The sequence below is a fragment of the Prionailurus bengalensis genome, chromosome B1 (genome assembly GCF_016509475.1).
Source record: "Prionailurus bengalensis isolate Pbe53 chromosome B1, Fcat_Pben_1.1_paternal_pri, whole genome shotgun sequence".
In the NCBI taxonomy this organism is placed as follows: domain Eukaryota; kingdom Metazoa; phylum Chordata; class Mammalia; order Carnivora; family Felidae; genus Prionailurus; species Prionailurus bengalensis.
Genome location: NC_057344.1, coordinates 135,858,085 through 135,880,885, shown reverse-complemented (window position 1 = coordinate 135,880,885; position 22,801 = coordinate 135,858,085). Strand labels below are relative to the sequence as shown.

Sequence of the window (22,801 nt, the reverse complement as noted above, 5' to 3'; positions counted from 1 at the left end):
CATAGCTTGTTTATTAACATTGTTAAAAATAATGATCAAGTTAATAAAAATTGAATTATAATGGTACCATCTAAATAGACTCATGACAGCCATTTTAATGGGTTCCTTTGAAGGTAGCAATAATAATTAAGCCATTTTGAAACCAGCTCAGTGTTTTTATTTGGAATTCTTTGTGTACATTTCTCTCATGTCCCATTGGTAAAACTGTAATAGCAGGATATATAGACTGTGGACTCTAGAAACAGCTGTGGCCCTGACTGCTCTGTGGTGAACTGTGCATGCTATTTGAGAAGAGTAGTTACGGTCAATGTATGTCATTCCTCTCAACTCGACTCTTCCACCTTCAAAGAGCACTGGTAACACTAAAGGAGAGGGAAGAATCTAAGGCAATGATCCCCAATCTATTTCTAACTCTTTGAGACTCTTTTCATGTCAAAATATTTAAAAGTCTCCTCACACATATGTAGTTGTTTAGTATCCTGTTGGTTAATCAAATGTATAATGAAGCTTTATGGTTTCAGCAGTAATTTGCATTTTCAAGTCACAACTTCTGCACACCTAAGGGAACTATCAGTGAATTCTTGTTTGAGTCTATGATTTGTTAGTTCTCAGACAGAGCTGCTGTATTTTGTTCTTCCTTTTTCCTCTTCCAGAATTGGGCTGGTGGTATTAGCAATCTGGAAAAAAGATAGGTCCCTGTGTTTTGTCAACTTCTTGTAAGTCAGTCTGAGCAGGAAGTTGGGAAAAAAGAGAGGGAATTACCATGGTGTAGATATCAACACATCTGACACCTACTTGCTCCTTGCATGAGGATGTTTTTCTTAGAATTTACTATAAATTTCTACTTTATGTATTTGTTTTTGTAATTGGAACAAAATAAAATTAAAGGAAGAATTAAGCTGGATATTTATTCTTTGCCCCTGATTCTGTGAATATTGAGACTTTATGTAATGAATAACTAAAAGCTTATTATTATATGGTAAATAAATTTTGACTTGACTGGGCTTAGGAGTGATCAATGACATTAGTAAACATTGCTCAATGTAGATAATTTATTAATCTTCTTATTGCAGCCTTTTAAGTAAATAATTTATTTTTTATTATGAAGCTTCATGGTTGCTCAAAAACCACACAAAATTCTGATAAATACCCATAGGTTGACTTATTAAGGCTACTAATGAGCCTTAATAAAGAGTCATGGTGTTGTAGGTTGTTATAAAGCTGTGTGTTCATGGACTGTGTGTTCATCTGAGCACATTGTGTTTCACCCTGAATAGGACTATTTTTGTAGGTGATCCCTGCATCTAGTAAATAAAATAATGCAATCATAAGGTCGCTAAACTTAACTTGATAAAATGTAAATGCAAATTTTTTACTATTAATGGGTTTGTATACATTATGATTTTTTTTTAAAGAGGCATAAGCAGTAATTACAAATCAAATTGGGTATAACATGGGTCATTAACAACATTCACATAAAGAGTTGAATTTTTGGCCTATTCGATGTTATATTTAGAAATCACTTTTCTTGAAAAATAATCTCAGAATATGATAATCTACTAAAAGAAATTGTATGTAGACAACACTAAATTTAGACAAGCATTTTAACTCTAAAGTTGATTTTTTCATTAATAAATTAAAGAACATTATTGCTATAATCTTCTTTTCATTGAAATATTAACATAAGTCCTTCATTGCAAAAATTCTAAATTAAAATTATCTCTGTGCAAAATGCAACTAGATTCTCATTGTAATTTGATTTTAATTTTTAAAAAATACAATGGGGCATATCATGAAAAATTAATATGTCATTTTTTTATGCAGCAAGTAGCTTAGTCTTAAATAGTTGTCTTATAATATTAATTTTATAAAAGTCTAATGAAATGGGCATTTGTACAATGATCCTCCAAAAAGAGAAGAATGATAGGGGGAAAAGGTTACTTTTGAATCACTTTTAAGCCTACAGATTATATTTTTCTAAATTTTGTCAGGTTTTGTCATGAATAAGTATGGGAAACTTTAGCCTAAATGTATGTGGTTTAGAACTTCATAAGCAATCAAAGCTAAAGATTAAAATTAAAAGAATTTGCTGTTTTTTTAGGCTTTCCCGGTGTAGTTTTCAATCCAGAAAATATTTCAATATTTATAAACTGATTTTCAGAAGATTTGATACTATCACTAAATTTGTCATGTATTTAGAGTGAGTGTTTTTTCTATTATTATAGAAACCAGAGATTTCTAATATAGTTCAAAACCAGAGATTCTGTGCAATGCATGCTAAGAGAAACTCATGTGGTAAGTACCTGGGCAATTTTCACATTAAACAGGTTCATTGTCTTCTGGCTAAAAAACAATGCATTAAAATTTTTAAAAATAAGTGAAAAAAAGGTAAAATATGTCAAAATGTCTTTACAGACTGGTTAAAGTCAAGGCTAGCTTCTGTTTAAAGTAGTGAAATAACATTACTATATGAAGAGTTAAGTCTTTTGTTTGTGTGTGAAGATGATGGCCTTAACTTTCAGAGGCTAGATACAAGCTGAGAATAAGCTACTGTATTGTAGGATTACTTCTGCACTACCTTAGAAGAAAAAAAGACAGATTTACTCTAAACCTTTTTAATTCACGCATTCTCAGTGGTTAAATATAAGTTTCATGAAGGCACAGATCACATCTGAATTGACTTTGCATTTTGCACAGGTGTTGCATTTGGGAGGTGTTGAACATCTCTGGCCTGTGTAAAGGATCCATCCATGTACAAATTTGCTCATTTCTCCCAATATTATTTTTCCTTAAAAACTACCAACATTGGGCTTAACTACACTGTACTTCTAATTCCTTGTATAGTGCCATAGTATCCACAGCAGTTTACAGGGTAAAATTTACATTAATAATGAATGTTTAGGTACTGACTAACATCTAGGCTTTAGTCTTTAGGATCTGAGTCTCCACCCAGTAGGATCAATGGAAGTCCCCATCCCCATTGAGCCTCTTGCCTACCTCTCGCAGGGTATAGGCATCTTATGTCTTCTCCTTGGGGGTTATTGATATTTTCCTGCCACATATTTCTCTGCTAGTGTCTGCTCTCTTACCTGATGGCTTTAGTCTGCCCCAGGGTTGGACATGGAAGGCACATCTGAGTTTGATCTTGCTGTAGCTGCAGCTGACTTCTACAGATGTTGCATACCTCCTGCTCCCAGTTGAGATAGGAGATTCTTTCTCTAAGCAGATCTTAAAACTATTTTATTGGGCTCCCTAAAGGGTGCTCACATTCTCTGTCTTGTTTGTTTGTTTTGGAAATCCCCTTTCTTGAGGAATTTGGGATCATTTTCCCAAGTTGGGTTCAAAAGACCTTTGACAGGACTTAAGTGATGTCCCCTCGAAAAGCATTCTTCTTTCTTAAAAATGCATCAGTGTCTTGGGCTGAAGTTTTGGGACTTCAATTTACATCTCCTGGGACAATTTCCACTAGAATTTAGCAGCTTCTTTTACTGGTGTCTCCATTCAGGAATAAAGTACGCTGGGCAGAATCTTCCACTGAAGACGTCCAGGACAGACTGAGAAAGCCCAGCATTCAGAAACCCCACCTTTGTTCTCCTCAGCCTCAACCCCAGCTTAGACCACCATACTCCCAGACTAACCTGTCTGCTCTTGCAAAGTAAGGCTTCACAAGCTTGCTTGCTACTGTTTTAAACTTTGAAAAAGCAGAGACATTTGAGACAAGAAAATATATGGAGAGGATAACTTCGTAGTCTTATTTTTTTGTGTCTGCTTAATAGCCCACATTAAATAAATAAATAAAATAAATAATAATATTTATTATTAGTAATTAGTATTAGTATTAATAATAATAGCCCACATTAAATAAATAAATAAATAATAAAAACATTAAAATGTTTTTAATTTTAATTCCAGTAGGGTTAACATACAGTGTTACATTAGTTTCAGGTGTATAATATAGTGATTCAATAATTCTATACATTACTCAGACATAATATGTGTACTCTTTAATCTCCTTCTCCTATTTCACCCATCTTCCCACCCACCTTCCCTCTAGTAACCATCAGTTTGTTCTCTATACTTAAGAATCTCTTTCTTTGTCTCTTTTTCTTTCTTCAGTTCTTTTCTGAAATTCCACATATGAGTGAAATCATATGATATTTGTCTTATTCTGATGTATCTATTTCAGTTAGTATTATGCTCTCTAGCTGCATTCATGTTGTTGCAAATGGCAAGATTTCATTCTTTTTTATGGCTGAATAATATTCCATTGTATGTATGTGTGTATATATATATATATATATATACACACACACACACACACCATTGTGTATATACACCATTGTGTATATATGTATATATATATATGTATGTATATATATGTATATGTATATATGTGTATATATGTATATGTATATATATGTATGTGTATATATGTATATATTTGTATGTATGTGTATATATATGTGTATACATGTGTATATATATACATATATATATATATACACACACACACACACACACCCCATATTTTATCTATCCATTTATCTATCAATGGATACTTGGCTGCTTCCATATTTTTGCAATTGTAAATAATGCTGCGATAAACATAGGGGTGCATGTATTCTTTCATTATAGTGTTTTTGTTAATAGCCCACATCTTGAACTGCCATTTGGTCATTGTCTTCCTGAAATATTCTCCTAGTTTATTTTATATATACATGACACTTCCATTAGCCATATGTAAATATTAACAATTTAACTTCTGTCTGCCTGTGTATAAGGCATAGGGAACTATTTTTAAAGTTATACATAATTTAGGTAGCCATAAGTAAACAATTCTTGGGAACAGAATGATTTTATTTCAATGGTAGTATTTAATGTTCTACAAAACACAAACTTAATGAGAAGATTCTGACATTAGCTTGCAATCTATAATAAGGTATGTGTATTGAGAGTAAGCCCATTTTGCTATTACTCAGGTACTCAAATGGAATTAAATTTTAAAATATTTTAAGTTTCATCCCAGTTTTATGTTAAGAGTTGAGTCTACAACTTGCATGTCTGGAATTTTGCATGTCTGGAAGAATGCTTTACTTTATGGATGTGCATGTGTGTTAGGAGTATGCATGGTATGAGTGTGTGTGTATGTTTATGTGTGTGTGCACATGCATGTACATGGATGCCTGTACTCATGGGTGAGTAGAGAAAGATGATGTGGTGAGCAGAGATGTGAATGATGGGAAAATGCAGGCTATTTTAGAGAAATTGAGTCAGCAACACAAGGAAACTCTAGAATAGTAAGTGAGAGATTTAGAAATGGCCTCTAAAAGTATAATGAGATTTTTCTGGGAGCTGACTGGGCATGGGGCATCTGCATATCTTGGAAGGGAGAGTTTAGTTCTTTAATAGAATCCAGTAGACTCCTGAGTCTAGGTCTAAACAGTATTGAAGAAAACCATTTTAATTGGAAAATGAAGTTTGAATTTATGGCCCAGGCAAAAAGAACTTTACTTTGGTAAGTAATATGATTCAAACTGTTATATATAAGATAGGTGCATACAAAGCAGTGAAGAATCAGTTAGACATATTAAAAATGTTAACAGTACTTATCTCTGAATGGTGATATCATAGCAATTTTTAATTTCTTCATTCTATGTTTCTTTGTGGCTACTAGTTTCATGAGTTAATATATATTAATTTTGTAATTAGGTAAGAAACCAGCAAATATTATTTTGAAAATAAATTTAATCAATTTAATCAATTTAATACGTGTTTTTTGTTTTTTTTTTCTGTTGTTGTTGTTGTTTTGGGTATGATCTAATCTGGCAGTCTAAGGGATGATGGAGTGTGACACAGGCTACCACCAAAATATGCCAATTAAATAGTGATGGTTGGTACTATGCTCCACTCAGGATCTAAAGAGGCATATAGCATGCTTCACTTTTAAAGGACTTGACTTATAGAAGGCCTATGATGGAATTATAAAGGCAGGAAGAACTCTAATGCCACAGTAGCCCTTCTCTTTCGTAATCTCCTTCATTATCTTGCTCATGGGGATTTAGTTGGATTCCTTTGGTCCCACCCTTTTTAATAGTAGTGATACACCCCCTTTCCCTAAATTGTATGATCTATAGTTTTGGGGACATTAGGCATGAAACTCCCTCAGTCTCTTCCAACCTTATTTAGCTAAGACAAAACTGGACTTTATCAAAAAGGAACTTCTACAAGGAAATGAAAACACAAAACCAGACATTTTGAAATAGATGCGTTTTAAAGCACAGCCTTCTATCTTAATACTGAAATCAGATCTTGGCATATTTCAGTACCCACACAAATTCTGCATTGTTGGTGAGAGCCTGAAGGAAATGTTAGGATTTTGGCAGTTGTTGACTATTCAGTTTTGTTACTATGTTTTTTGCCCTCTTAGGAATGTATTTTTCCCCAAAAGAAAACATAATTAAAGAGTCCCAGTATCTGATATTAATGGCCAAGTGGGTAACATGACAATACATTACTCTGTGCTAAGGTCTTCAAAGAATCTGGCAAGGAATCTGGTGAAAAATTGAAAATTTTAAAGTAGTAAAGTGTACTAAAACATGTTTTTAATCTATATGTGTTTTATTTTATAACTGGAAATTTGTACCTCGATTCACTTCACCTATTTCACCTACCCCCACCCCCATCCTTATATGTTTAAAAAAAATTTTTTTAACATTTATTTATTTTTGAGACAGAGAGAGACAGAGCATAAACGGGGGAGGGTCAGAGAGAGAGGGAGACACAGAATCTGAAACAGGCTCCAGGCTTTGAGCTGTCAGCACAGAGCCCGATGCGGGGCTTGAACTCACGGACCGCGAGATCATGACCTGAGCTGAAGTCGGACGCTTAACCGACTGAGCCACCCAGGCACCCCCCATCCTTATATGTTTAGTAGTACCTTTTGACTCAGGTATTTGAAACATTAGACAACGTGATTGTGCAAACCCTTGTTAAGGTTCCTCTAAGTCAATTCCAATCAAAGTGGCCTGACAGAAACAGTATCCAGGGGACTCTGTCTATGGATGCTCCTTTGTCCTTGACTCTGGCAATACTGATACTCCAACTTGTCCAAGTGTAGTGAGACCATTATCTTCGTTCTCTCCTCCTTCTCCTCTTTCTCCTCTTCCTATTGCACTTTAAGGTCCCTGAAATCCCCTTGGTCCTGGAGGTATTTTACTTCTCCCTTGTAAATCTGAGGTCCCTCAAACCCTGCCTGCCTTTTATACTGACTTTCATATACCCTTCTTCTGAGGAATCCTTCTTCTGACTTAGGAATCTTTAGGAAAGTTATCCTTCGCCCTTGAAACATTTGTGGGTTTTGTGGAGTTTATCACAAGCATGCTTTTAACTCGAAATTGAGTTGACTGCTAAAATTCAGCTTTAAGTGATGCCCTGGGCAAGTTCTCCCTTGATGCTCTGGGAATTGAATGACAGACACCATCTTCCCTGGAGTCTGGATCAGTCACATCAGCAGGCTCTTTTGGTTAGAGTCTTTTACATCTCTAAAAGTTTATTTCTCCTTTAAAGTCCTACAGTTTGTATAAGTGATGTCTACTGGTCCCAATTAACCACAAATAAGAGAGAAATAACAGTCTGAGTCCACAGGACAAGGAAGTGTTTTCTAATCTGGGTTATACTCTCTAGTAGCAAAGACCTTTGCTAAATCCCTAAGGCTTTCTAGAAAAGGAATACAGTGCCCTTGTCTTTCTGTAGAGAAGTGAAAGGGAAAGAGTGGGGCTTTGGTAGATATAACTCCCCTGTGCTTAACCCTCAGGTGAAAATCTTCCTATCCTTCAGTTGTATTGTCTAGCTTAAGATAATCACATACATCACACATGTCAATGAAGTGATGGTAAATGGAAAGCATGGAGACCGAAGTCAGAAGATGAGAAGGGCAATGTTTGAGTATAAGGCTGTGTCCCGAGGCATGTCTTAACCTTTTGGATTAGGGACTAACCCAGTAACTACCCTGAGCTCAATTTTGTATTGTCTTGAGTCTAAATTGCTCGGGGTAATAATTGTTAGGTCCTGAAATAGGTTACTGACATGATAGTTTCCTTGTCTTCTTTAAATGTCACGATCTTGAATCATACTTATTGACACTTGTCTTCCTGAGGCTTTTGAGTCCATCAAGTGTGTGCAGATTTCATTTTGGTTAATTTAATTGTTTTTCAGCTTTCATCTAAAACTGCCCATCGGCATTTACCTTCCAGGATGTAGCTGGAACTCATAAAGCCATATGGGTTGATAAAGGTCATTTATTCCTACCAATTAGAAAATAAGCTACCTTGCTTCTGGTTAGGAATTCCAAGCACATTTTAAAAAAGGAAATGCCAAAAGAGAACCCCTCCTCCCCCTGCAGAACTTAATTTGACTCATTAAAGGGCTGAGAATTCTCTAGCCAGAAAATCAATTTCTTAGCGGGGCATCAGGTTGGGATGGGGCAGATCACCAGGAAGAAAAACTCCAAGGAAGAGATAAAAGAGAGAGAAAAACAAACAAACAAACAAACAAACAAACAAACAAACCTAAGAGTATACATAGGCTTTTATTTTTGGTGTTTCTAAATTTGCACATATGTTCTTCTATATCACTGCAGATTTCTGATGAGAACACTTTTATTTTATGTCTTAAAGAAATCTGATGATGATTTGTAAGCAATCTAAAGCAGAGATCTTTATAAAGCTTTTTGAAATAATAATACTGGCATTCCAGATAACCTATATTGTAAGATCTAGATTTGAAATAGGCATATTTTGGTGGTGGTGGGAAGAGAAGGGGTTCCATCAGCCCAAATTTTACTACCCTGTCCCTTCTCTCATACTGTGCAATTCTTAGAGCTCTTAAACCATGGCAAGGAGGTGATTATGCTTTCCATTTCTCCAAGGATCTGAGAGCATCCATCTAAATAAGCATTTCTAGGAATGCAGGTTTAAAGACTCAGGTAATTCTGATTGGAGAAATAAGATTTTACAGAGAGAGCTGCGGGAAGCAGGTGAAACCTACTATGTGTGGGATTTGGCCAAAGAAATGCAGGGCTCCTGGAAGGCAGGAGACAAGTATTTTTCATTCTTCTCCGCACCCAGAGTCCCAGATCTGGTGACCGATACATATCTATGATACGTAAGAAATGAAACGAGTAATGCCAGCTACGGGGGGACAGAGGCAGGGTGGGCTCTCTCTGGTGGGGGCGGGGGGGGGGCGGGAACCGGGCGTCGGGCTGTGTTACTCAGCCTACGAGATAACCTAGCGGTGAGACGCAAGGGCCAGGGCACCGTTCTTCCCTGACTCCCCAGTAGTGCGGCTCGAATCTTCTAAAGCTGCCAGTTGCCAAATGAAATCTGAAACCCTGGGCTGCGTCTGAGGGTTGGCCCTGCTCAGTTGTTCCAGCCTCTTGTACTGTATATTTACACATTCACACACAATCACTCTTTCTAACTTCTGGGACTCTTTGCGCAACTGCTAGGATTTCTCAAGTGCATGTGGCAACTCAGCCCAGCTCCGGGGGAAACCGGCGGGACTCCGGAGGGTCTCCAAGGCCCGGGGAGCTGTCAGGACTGCTGCGGGGACAGGAGAGGATCGAGACGTGGGCAGTGGTGGGGGGAAACACCCACAACTTTCCACCCCAGCTGCAGCTCTTTCGGCCGCTGCGTATTTCCTCTGAAACCACAGCTGCTGAGCAACCAAGTGCATGGGGCATAGCACGTCCCCTTGTTGTGGGAAGTAAAGTAGCTTTCCCTCCTCTCTTTTTTCTTTTCCCTTTCCTTCGGCTAGTCCTGGGAGCCTTTCCCTCCAGAGCAGCCGCAGTCCCGTGTCCGTCGAGTGCTCCGAGCAGGGTAGGTGACGCTGCGCGGGGGTGTGCGCCGGGGCGACCGCGGGAGGCTGAGATAGCCGAGGCGGCGCTCGGGGGCTGCCGGCACAGCTGCCTGCGACAGGGAGGGGGCTGGAGGGATCGCCGGAATCCCATGCTGGTGCAGTGTGTGTGTGTGTGTGTGTGTGTGTGTGTGTGTGCGCGCGCGCGCACGGGGCAGTCGCGCTTGTGTGTGTGTTGAGAAACAATGTTCTTATTTTTAAAAGGAAGAAAAGGCGTAAATGGTAGTATGTATTTCTGTCGTAAAAATAGATGGAATTAATAAAAACTGTACAGTTCAGCTCCCTTGCTATCCATCCTTCCTTCTCCCACCGCGCCTCCCGTTTGTTTCCCCTAGTGTCTTACGAGAGTTTCCTAGATAACAGGCATACAGAGGTAGGTTTTAATAATGAACACTTTTATTGCAAACATAAAATGATAGGGAATCTTTGGTGAATTTAAGCCACCCAAAAGAATCTAGATTTTTTAAAAAACTTTCTGAAGATGTATCCATCCTCTCTGAAATATAAATATATAATTTATTTTCATTAAAAAATACTTCAGACTGTATTTCTTTTTAAGTTGACCAATTAGAAGGGGAGATAATATTACTCTTGGAATAATATTTCTTAGCTATACTAGGTTTCAATACTAACTAGTAATAGGGAATCCAGACTCCCTTGTAGTTAAAATATGAATTAAATGTTTCTTTAATTCATTCGAATTAAAAGATAATCTCCAAACTATTTCTCTTTCTATCATAGCTTTTGTTATTATTTTTTTTTAACCTTAGCAAGACATCATCATTTGATCTCTTTCTAAAAAAAGGAAATAAATCATGCTGGGTATTTTAAATAAAAAAGTTGTAAGGCGTTTGCATATCCATAAGTAAAACAATATGTGTTGCTGTGTCTACTAAGGAAGACAAATTAATTGAAATCCAGGGATATTTACAGTACAGTTAAGAGCTTTACTCAATTACTGAGAAGATGGACAGACAGATTAAATACAAACAATCTGTCCCCTGATTTTAATTAGAACTGAAAACCAACCCTTAAGGGCAAGAATGGATGTTGGTATTAAGTTGGGCATCATAAAACACAGGGAATTAATATATTAGAAAAAGCCAGAAAACAAGTATAAAGCCACATCAGACTTGTTAAGATCTCGCTCTCCCTTTTAAATTTCTTAATACTTCCTCTTCTCTGGGGACATTTCAACTTCTAAGAGAGCCTAATAATACAATTCCCCTTTTTGTCTTTCTTGAGTGCCTGACCTTCAGGTAGCAAGTCAAGAAATCTGTTCTTTAGATCCATTACTGACTTGTCAGAGAAGTCACCTTAGACATCTTGGAAGACCGAGATATTGACAAAACTTTAAAGTAAATAACATTCTCCTTCCACTCAGAGGAGATATGTTCTTGGTGGAAGACCTTTCAGTGATTGGAATAAGGGATAAACTATGAGTTGTTCAGATCTGGAATTTAGTTTGAGGTATGTGTAAGGAATATACAATAGTCTGATAAAAGGAAGGAGATTCTGTAATTTTTTTTCTACATCTGAAAGGCTGTTGAAACACAGTCTGTCCTTGGCTTTCAACTGTATTATTTTGTTTTATTACTTAATCATAGGGATTTGGAATTGAGAGGTGGATGGTCTCTCAGTAGTGTTCTTTTGGGCTGTATATACTGGTGAATTTGAACCGTTTTGAAAATAAAACTTGATAATAAGTGAGGAAGAACTAAGTTCTCAAGAAAAAAAAATCACTGCAGAACAAATAGCACTGTACCCTTCCAGACAAGAATGGTACATTTAAGTGTAAAGTGAAAAAGTGTTCTGAGCTTAAATCTCCAGTGAAACCTTTTCAGGTTTTGCTTGGTATAGTAATGGCCAAAGCTCTGGGAGTTTTTACTGGTCATGGCTTCATTTACTGTGTGATCTTGGACTCTCTAGGATGGAGTTTAGGGGTTAAGGGAAAGGGCAGGAAGGGTAAAGAATGTGCAACAGGTGGTAATAAGTGGTTTGAGTCTGATTACTTTGCTGTCTTGGCCAAAGCCTATTTAGTGTTTACCAACAGTGCCCTTAGTAGTTTTGTTGTGACCTACTGGCCCATTTAAGTGCATTTTCTTTCTGGCTCTATTAGTGTCCGGGTTGGTTTCATAGGGCTAAAAGCAGGCAGAGCTGCTGCAAAATCCAGACCATGGATTTTGTTTCTGTTTTTAGTGTTTACAGTGCTGTAGGACCATCTTACTTACCTGTAGTTATTTTCCTGTGGCATTTTCAGGCAGGTGGTAAAGGGTTCTTTTCCTATGAGTTGAGCTTACATAATGCAGATCGCTTCTTTCTGCCATGTGTCAAGTTTTGGTAACAGTGAGTGTTTTGGAAAAACAAGAGGGAGAAGGTGGCTAGAGCCTCACCTTGGAGTCCAGTGGAAGGGACAGCCCCTCAATTACTCACACATGGGCATGGAGGAGGTTAACAATAACAAGAACCTGGGGCATCCTTTCTACAATGGTCATATTTTACTGAGAAAAAAAGCATAAGAGATTTAAAATCCAAAGATGCTTGTTTATTCTTTAATCCATGGCTGAAGGATTAAGATTTCTCCCAGATGGAAAAAGGTATTTAAAAATAAAATTGTAAATAGTCAACTTAGCCATGAAGTTAATGCTCTTCATGTGAAGAGTTGGAGCCTCAGATTGAGTCTGGAAATGGTGACCCATCTGTCTTCATTACTCAGACTCAAACTTTATAAGATTATGATGGTTTCAGCGGCTAAGTAAAAGCACATTTGGACGTGGGGAAATTGTTCTGGTGAGATTCAAGGAATGTTCAGTTTTCAGAGGTTATTGTGTACATATGTGCTTTAAAGCAGCATCTACACTGAACTGTGGCAATGCTACAATTAACCTTTATAAAGGGCAAATCTAATTGTGTCAATCCCTTATTCTAAAACCTTTGATGGATCCCAGGATCCCAACAACCTACAGCATTAACTTTAAACTCTTCAATATAGTGACTAAAAGCTTTTCAAAACCCTTCCTTTTTAGCTTCTCCTTCCTGCACAATGGCTCCTCATTGTTCACACTTTTGATTTTTTTTTGCTAATGGATCTCCTTTCTCCAGGAATTCCCTTTGCCTGGAAAGTCCCACTTGATTCTTGGTGGTCCATTTCAACTGGAACTTCCTTTGGGAGAATTTACGCAATTCTATGTAGAAATAATTTATCATTTCATCTTGTCTGCTTCCGTGGTGTTTTGAACATGCTTTCAATAGTTTTAAAATAATTTTTATTTTTGAAACATTACTACCAACCAACTACAGTGTGTTCCTTTATAGGTATATTGGTGGTGGGGGACCCACTTGTTTCCTCGTGTCCAGCCCAATGACTGAAACATATAGTAGACACATGTTAATGTTTCCTTAATAAATGGGCAAACAAAGTTATAAATGAATAAAGTACTAGTGGACTCCGATTTATGCAGATAATTTTTTCCCCAAAGGTCCCATTTGAAAAATATCTATTTGGACTCAGAGTTTACTTTCCAAAAGTAACAAGGCAACAAACATAATTCACTTTCTAGACCTGCCCACACATGTCTATTTAATTCTATAATAGATGAAATTTGTGCTTTTGAAATTATAAAGCAAAAGCAAAACAAAATGAAAAACTACTCGGAATCATCTTTTTCTTTTGAAAATCACAAAGTACTCTTGAGTTTAAAGGTAATAGAAACACTTATAATAGATACACATTTTTCACAGTTGTTTTTTATATTGTACTATGAAATCTGTAATCGATCAAATCCCAGTGGGAGGTCCTGGATTTGGCTGTGAGGAGTAATAATAGAGTTAAATTTGGAGATTCTGTTGCCTGTAGATGGGCAATAATTTTAATTAACCAAACAAAATAGAAATACTAATTTTGGCTATTTAATAATTATCTTGAGTGCTAGTGCCTGAAGGAAGTTGGATTTAATTAAAGGAGAATGTGGAGGTGGCTGGAGAGGAGGAAATTCAGAGGGGCATCTTTTTTCATGTTACTGATTTTTTATTAAATTTCTTTTCATCTCATTTGCACACTTTGGCAAATCCAGTGTTTCCTTTTGAAAAAAATTCCTGTTCTACAGTTATTTCTGCTGCCTGACATGTAGAAGGGGGTTGTTCTCCATTTCAGCCGAACTACAAATTGCCTTATTTCATTTTCAGAGCAGTGATACCTCTGTCACTTGCATACTTCTCCTGTTTAGCACAGGGATCATTTTTCAATCAAGAATGCATAATGCGTGTGTTTTAGGCACCAGCCAGGGACCTTAAGGTCAAGTTGTTCCTTATATAGTATATCTGAGAAGACTGAAAGAGCAAACATTGGTATTTCAGAGTAATAGTCTACTTTATTTCTACTCTAAATCTTCCACGCTATTTTTATCAAAGTGTATGACCAGAAGTTTACCTGTCCCACTCACATTACAACACCTTTTGGTTAGGTTGTCTTCATCACACAGTCCTTTAATGTAGCGCTCTATTTCTTTTTACTGAGAGTCAGCATAAAAAAGGCTGCATGGAAAATATTTTGGCACTTTTTGTTATGTATTCCCATAGTCTTTAGATAAGGATCGCCATAAATTAGTTTTTGCTTTTACTGCTTTAAAAAGTGTTGCTCTTCTGATTAGCTAGTGTTGTTTCTTTTGTTAGAAGAAAAGAGAGTAAGAAATCACCATGTTTCTCATGTTGGCTTGTCACCCAAGAAGCTCACCTAATGTAACAAGAAAATCAGAACAAACTTTGATGCTCAGTTGTACCCTGGTCAATCTTCTTATGACACAGTTTGCATCCTTCTGGCCCTATTTTTATGCACCTATCATACCCATACCCTTTAACTAAGTTAACTCAAATCCATTATGGAAATAGATTGGATTACCTTCCGTGTGTGTGTGTGTGTGTGTGTGTGTGTGTGTGTGTGTGCATATTACTCTTTTTAGACTTGTAGTTAAATATTTATAAATCTCTATTTTGTAACTTCAGTGCAGTAATTGGGAGCCAATAATTTTTCCAGATTCTTATGTGTGTGTGTGTGTGTGTGTGTGTGTGGTTCCTAAAAACATTCTAGGTACTGTTTTTATACTCCTGATGAATAAAATAGACTTGCCCCAAATGTTACATTTCTTGAAAAACTTAGGTGTCATATGAATAATTTTGAAAATAGATATTTAAGACCAAACATGTGAGTTCTTTTCAATACACGTATCACAAATGTATGGAAGAGTGCCCTTAGGGATATTTCTGAGAAACAGAAGTGAAAACTTTCTTTTTGTTACAAATGAAATCTATCAGTAAATCGAGGCTTATACCCTATACCTAGGGTGGTTTTCTGCCTATCATAGTGAGTTTTCAGAAACAAAGTAATTTTTCAAATTTCTTAAGGTGTAAAAATAGCTCTAATTTTGTCCTGAATTTTTTTCTCTCTTTGAGTCTCACAGACTCACATAATGATAATCACTCTAATGAATTAAGTACCTACCAAGTACCAAACATTCCATGAGATGTTTTTACATATATGACTTATAATTCTAGAAATAGTTAGAAGTAATTAGTAATTCCACCAGTAATATCTGTTCTATCTAATTCAGATATTAGTAGTCCCATTGCATGAGAAAGTTTACACTTGGAAAGATAAACAAGCTCACCTAAAGTAACACAGAAGCAGTAGAGTCAAGAACCAAAACTATGTCTACCTAAATCCAGATAGCCTGCTCTATTTACAATGGTACCTTCCTCTTGGTCCTTTTCTCTTCAATTATTAATTTTAAAATCATAAAAGTCTGTGTGTTTTATGAGTTTGGCATATAGTAAGGACCCTGGTCTCAACCCGATATCCATGAACTGGCCTTGGAAGTCTCTTATGGCTCTTTCAGGTGACAATATTCTTGTGCTGATGAGTGGAGGGGGGGTGGGGAGGGGCTGGGATGAGTTACCACTATCTTGGTTCTCCTGTGAGAAAAGAATCCAGCAACCTCAGACTCGTAACTCAATCTGTAGTGATTAGCCTAATCAGAGATTATTTTCTGGTAAGAAGTAAATAGAAAAGGTATGATCCATGGGACTTAAGTGATCTATCCCCATTATTTAATTCTCATATATGGGACATATGCCCCAGGGAACTCTGTGAGCAAATACCTGGAGTGGAAGAATGAGAATGTGCAAGTGGTTCTTGGTCTGAGGATTGGAAACCCAATTTAGGAAAGCTGAAATATAGCAGGAACGGATAATGTTGTTGGAGGTAGCTACTGAGAAGGGGAGAAAAGTTGAGTTGGTGGTGGTAGTACTCACTGGTCACAAGTAAGTGAAATGAGCAATAGGGGGAGTCATTTGCAAGCCAATCTTTCCCAAGGAAGGACATTTACTACAGGAATGGTTGGAATTCATCTCAGTCTTGTTTGTAAAGATGCCTACAAAAGGGAATTCTCCATCCTTCTTGAGGAGTTATCTTTGATTGTTTCATTGTGTTTTCCAAACAATGGCTTAAAAATTTCTCATATGAAGGAATTTGTAGCAAGAAAAGATGAGTCAGAGAAGTCAAAAGAACATGATGTTATCTTGTTGCACTTAATTTCATAAATCTAGAATTTAGCTATGTGAATGCCACCTTCATAGTTTCATTTTGGTTCTAGAATCCCATTTATAGTTTAATTGTTATACAAAATAGTCAATGCAATGTTCATGATTTTATATAAAGGCATTATGGGGTACACAAAAAGCCTCAGCCTTCTCACAGTTATGATTTGCTGATTAAATACTTCATTTTTTTTTTTTGGTAACAACTTACAATTTCATCATGGAATAACTTTTCTGTATCTTTGGAGTTACATTCAAGTTGGCAGGTTCCATGGTGGAGCGTTGGTTTTTGGTGCTTAGAGTTAGGTGGAAGCCACACGGAATTGTCTGGGACAGGAGTTCTGAGAGCTTCTGCATAACAGATGGAGCTGGCAGAGAAGATGGATGGGAGAAGGGCAGGAGCAAGGTCATAGGATAACTTGGTATTCTCAAAAGCTGAGTAATTAGGAGGAAAGGCAACTCCAGAGACAGCACTGGGAACTAGAAGCCAGGAGAAGGGAGGCCATGTATGGTGTGGCAACAGAGAATTCTGTCTCTGTCTAATAAAATATAACAATTACCAAAGCCTTACTATGTGTTTAGTTATGCCAAGCACTTGTGATGGGTCATCATCTTCTTTAATCCTCACAGCTCCCACATGAGGAGGCCCTATTATCCCTCTTTTATAGATGCAAAAACTGAAATTTGGAGAGGCTTAGTAACATCACAATCACTACAACTAAGTAGTAGATCTGGGATTTAGATCTAAAATATCTCACTCCAAGGGAGCAATCTTTACCAGTATGCTTTGGAATTAGGCTTGTGTTCCATCATGGCTCTGATATGCACAAATCTTGTGACCTTGGGCAAGTTACATTAATACCCTTGAACCACAAATTTCCTTTCTGTGAATATGGGCATTTAATAATACCTACTTCATAACGTTATTATGGGTTTTTAATTTATGAAGTGAGCAGTGATTGTAAAGAGACTGGAAGGGTACCTGGCACCTGGTAAGTATCAATGCATGTCAACAGTTACTATTATTAAATTAAATGATGAACATGAGAGTCCTGAGCAGGATTTTTCAAGCTGTGTTCATAAAATCAAGTTAATGGTTCATGACCAATGTTTCTTTTTAAATGAAAAGGAATAGAAGAGAATGGAATAGAATGGGGAAAAGTCAGGATTCATTGTATATAGTAAAAGTAAGAATTGATTCATATGTCTTAATTCTGTTTTGTGTGTATGTGCATTTTGCATACTGGGTAAAAAGGAAAAAATATATTTCTGATTATTAACTGTCAAAAAAAAGTGTTTTAAAAAAATCTTTTCAAGTAGCATTTTTCAAAGTGTGGTCCAGGAACCAGTATCATCAGTTTCACTTGGGAATTTGTTAGAAATGCAAATTGCTGGGCCCCACCCTTGCCCATTCATTTGATTTTAACAAGCCCTCCAGGTGATTAAGGGCAATTATGTACTCAAACATGGCATTTGGAATTCATGAAAAAATTAGATAAGGATATATATATATATATATATACACACACACACACACACACATATATATACATACATATATATACACACAGACATATATACATATATATGCACATATATATACACATATATATGTATATATATATAAATTATTTAAGAGTATTTAAGAGTACATGTGTTATATTGACTAAAGATTTAAATTCTTCACAGAATGCCATCTTGTGTGATTTTCGTTTTCTGCAGCTGTTTCCCCAGTTTTTTCTACACTGCCTGCTCACAGTGCAGGTGCTCAAGTCCCATAGACATCAATTAGTTTATATGTAGAAGGACATTGAATATTTAGATCCTGTACTTTCTTCTAGCACTACAAGATAAAAAGTTAAAATTCCTGTGAGTAGCCCTGAGCCTGAATATCTAAGTTGTGTTTAATTTGAAACATTTTACTGATAATAGACCAGATGCCTCAACAGCTGCAGAATTAGGAATTAAATTAAGAACTCATAAAAAACTGCACTCAATATTTTAGTAATGGAGATATTTATTTTGAAAAGCACATGCAGGCAAAAAGACATTGACAATCTAGTTAATGTAAAACTAATAGTGATGATAAAAAATCTTTTTGGCAAAAACAGAAATGATATCGATTTTTTCACCAAAATATTTTTTCCCCTCAAAGGGAACAGTGAAGGTGTTTAAGATATTTATTTATTATTGTATTCCATTACTGTAAAGAGACAGCAGCTACTACTGCACTGATGAATATTTGTTGATTATTGTGTTTAATGTAATTTATTGTTGTATTTGGTTTGGGGTTGGAGGGTCTATTTACTTTAAGAGTTAAAAATATACTCTTTGAACACAGCATCCAAATTGACTAGAAAAGTCTTGAAGACTTTCTTTGACAAATTTTTAAATAGTCCTTTGGATTTTTAAAAATGTATTAAATTTTTTCCCTTGGATTTTCAGAAAGCAGTTTTTTTTTTAATTTTTTTTTTCAACGTTTATTTATTTTGGGGACAGAGAGAGACAGAGCATGAACGGGGGAGGGGCAGAGAGAGAGGGAGACACAGAATCGGAAACAGGCTCCAGGCTCCGAGCCATCAGCCCAGAGCCCGACGCGGGGCTCGAACTCACGGACCGTGAGATCGTGACCTGGCTGAAGTCGGATGCTTAACCGACTGCGCCACCCAGGCGCCCCCAGAAAGCAGTTTTTTAATGAATACATGCGTATTAACATTTCTAAGTTTTTAGTGGTATATGAAAATATTTTTCAAGACAAAAAGTGTAAGGAAAAACAAAAGTGTACCTTCTGGCTCACCACAGGTGGAATTTCACATTAACAGTAGCTTAAGAGGCATTTCCAAAGATCCTTCTCTGCTTTGCATTCTGTGGTTGGAGAAGAATGGAATGGGAAGAAGGCAGGGAGGTTGTGGGCTGTCTCCTCTTTCTGGTATTAATTAGCATCTGTGAACTCAGGCAAATCATATAGTTTTTCTGAACCTTAGTTTCCTTCTCTATACAATAGGGGGTTTGGATTACATACTTTATAAGATTGTTCCAACCTTGAAAAAATCTGGGTTTCTAAATGGTCATGTGTTCCTTTTGAACAATTTTGGTAAGACTATGGTTATGTATATATATTAGCAAGGCTCAAAAAAAAAAAAAAAGAAGGCTTATAAATAACATGGCAAAGTTAACTTGACCTTTCCTTGACACATTTCATGTATCAGTGGGCTAGTTTTCATCAGCTTTGGGTTTGGGAGCACAGGTGATGCCACTCACTGGGCATGAGGGTGAAAATACATGAGGGTGTTCTTGGTCATCACAATGACTGGGTGAGCTGGCATTTAGTGCCCAGGGATCAAGAGTGCCACACATCTTGTAATAGGTTTTGACAATTCCTCCCTACAAGGAAGCTTCCCTCCCTGAATTGCAAGAACAGCCCCATTGGGAACTAGCTAATGAAGTTTAAAGATTTAGTTTTAATTCCATATTTTTATAAAGTCATCTGGGAAATTAGAAATGAAGTGGTCATATATTTTCTGTTGTATTAGTAACACAAATGCATCTATTCTTAGATGACAACTGGTGTTTTTATGATGCATGGGAGAGAATAGCCTCCAGCTCCATGCACTATATATTGACGATGCAGTAAGAAAAGCAGTAAAAATCTCAGCTCCGTTAGTACAGTGTGCAAATATAACTTGAGAACATACTAGGAATAGTTCCTTTGAGTATGAAGTTACTAGTTGCCTGATGATAGCCATATTTTCAAGGAAATGGCTTACAGAAGTTTCCATTCAATATAAGTAGACATTTCTTGTGTCCAAATAAATGTTCTGATAAGACATTAAATGCGTAGATTTGATTCTCTATAATGGGAAATACCACTTGCCTAATAGCTCTATGCATGATGATGAGTGAAGTGAGTACTTCTTGTTCCCCCTCTGGCCTCTTCTGCATGTGGGTTGGCCTTCGCATATTCCAGGTCAGGTTAATGATAGAATTCATTTAGCAAGAGTGACTCATCCAAGGCCACCCCAAGACCCTTAGTCACTTTGCTTTGCAATCACTTAAATCACAGGATTAGTTTATTAAATTAAAATTATTTTTCTCTCCTATCTTCTTGAGCTTGTCAAGTCCTTGGTTTGTTAATGTGATCATTTAATTTTAAATTTACTTAAGTTAATTTTAAAACTATTGCTTATATTCAGATCTTAGATACTGTGAGTATAGAAGGTATTGGATAGGTAAAACTGTTGTCTAGCAAACCAAAGCCAACTTGTTATTCTCCAGGAATGAAAGGGAACCCCTGTTTTTCCTTCCTTTGGTGAATCTGGGCCTTAATACTGCTGTGGGAGAAGGGGGAAAGGGAAATTAATTTGAAATGTATAACTTTTCTTTTCATATAAATTTGGTAAAAATTTAGATTTCAGGACAAAGAATTACGGAATTAAAAGAAAAGTCTTTTTGCTAATCTTTCATATTCAATATCTATGCTAGGCCTCCATAATTAACAAAAATTATACACTACATTCCTCTTAGAATGAATTTTTTGGACATCAGAACAAAAGTCCACTTAGAAATTAGCAATAACCATCTTACCCCAATCTTTCAATACGGAAAATAGGGTCAAAGTGATGTTAGTGATTTGTGGTCTACCCAGAGTACAGAGTCAGGACAAGGCAGACCAGGCTCTTGAGTTTGGTGACTGGTTTTCCTACCCCACTGCCCTATTCCTCAGAAGCCTCCTTGACCCTGAGTTCCCTAAGACAAATAATTGCAAATGCTAGCCTAAGATGGCCAATGGGTGTGATGAATTACCTTCTCTGCTCCACAACTGGAGAGGCACTAGTTAAGTACCATCTGGCAAAATTGAGAAAATAGTCACTCATGATTTTTGGTGCTCAATTATTTAGGTGAGGAATTATGGCTGAGAAAAGAACAAGTGAATATGTAACTAAAATATTAAAAAGCATTTTTACTGAGACTAGATTAACCCTAAAGACAGCTGAAAAATACACCATATTAAAATCAAGGTATAATATTTCCTGGTTTTAGTTACATTTTAAAGCTAATTCCTTGCAATAATATTAATTATGTTGAACTCATATGATATGAACGTTCTCAACACACTGGATTTTCATTAATTCAGTCTTCAAGCCACACTACAATTGTACATTCTTCTATTATGCTGTTCATATTTCTGAAAACAATGAAACAAGTAAGCCTGATGGTATTAAATAAAGGATTTCATGCAAAAAACAAAAACAAAATTTAACAACAACAACAAAACTGGTTTATCTCTTTGGGCAATGCCTGAGTCAAGTAAATCATTGAAGGTGAGTGAGAAAATGGAAGAGGGGGGAAAAGAGGCTTCAGCTCATGGCAACTACTGTATAAAGCTGAGAAACAGGGAGCGTCCTTTCTGTGCTGTGCTTTTATTATCTCTCTGTTTGTGATCCCATCGTCTACTGTTTAATTTGTGGAACATTCCAGGGAGTATCCTTAGCTTCCCTGACAGAAGTCTGGGCCCGGGGCTTGAAGGCTCTGAGGGATTCCTTTCTGAAATAAGGTTGGACAAATAGAGCAAGTTGTCTATTCAGCACATGGCTCAGCTGGTTGTGGCAGACTTCTCATTGGGAGCAGGTGAGATCTTTGTGCCACTGAGCCGTGGGAGGCCAGAGCGTGCTGCCCCATGCAGTGTTGCAGGCATTTCTGAAGAGTCTAGGATGTGATCTCAGAAAAATGAGCTTACTTCTGTATCTCAAAAGAGAGAACACTAAATGCTTAGACTTCCTTCACACGTTTGCATGTGGCTCAGTGGTGTTCCATCTGGGAGTTTGCTTCTAATGTATTTTCAAGCAAGAATGGCACAGTGGTGGCTTATGAGGGTTAGTTCTTATTAATTTAGCTGATGACACTCTGACCAAATGCGTGGAAATAATAATAGTGGCATACTTTTGCTGCTGTTTTCTGTTTGTTTGATGTAGTAAAGGTTTTGTTAATGTCTTAGAAAGAGCCCTTACAGAAAATAAATTTATATTGCACTATTTTGTGGAAATGCCAAGCAATTAGTGTATGGTATCATTAATGAGTTGTATTATTAATGTGAAATGCTAAAATAATTCAGAAAGCATAAATGATATGTAAAGGCCGTCTTACCACGAGCCTGGAGAGGGTGGGCATGGAGGGGAGGCATAAAGAGAGAATAAGTAAACACATGTGTGATGTTAAGGCGGAATGTACTGAAATTGCCGGTAATGTTTCCTAGTAGTCAGCGATATGCTGAGTTACAGCTGGTGCTGCTACTGTTTGT

At 36.8% G+C, this 22,801-nt stretch overlaps 1 protein-coding gene across 2 annotated transcripts in view; it reads left to right on the top strand.

The window, feature by feature from the left end:
• ARHGAP24 (Rho GTPase activating protein 24) overlaps nucleotides 1-22,801 on the top strand; it is a 655,671-nt gene that overhangs the window by 132,960 nt on the left and 499,910 nt on the right. The window contains exon 1 of one of the 2 annotated variants that reach the window (XM_043572260.1): nucleotides 9,470-9,875. The exons of the other annotated variant lie outside the window; for it this stretch is intronic. The gene's annotated coding sequence lies outside the window, so the exon portion shown is untranslated. Of the gene's footprint in view, nucleotides 1-9,469; nucleotides 9,876-22,801 lie in introns of those variants that run through there. 2 annotated transcript variants of the gene reach the window in all.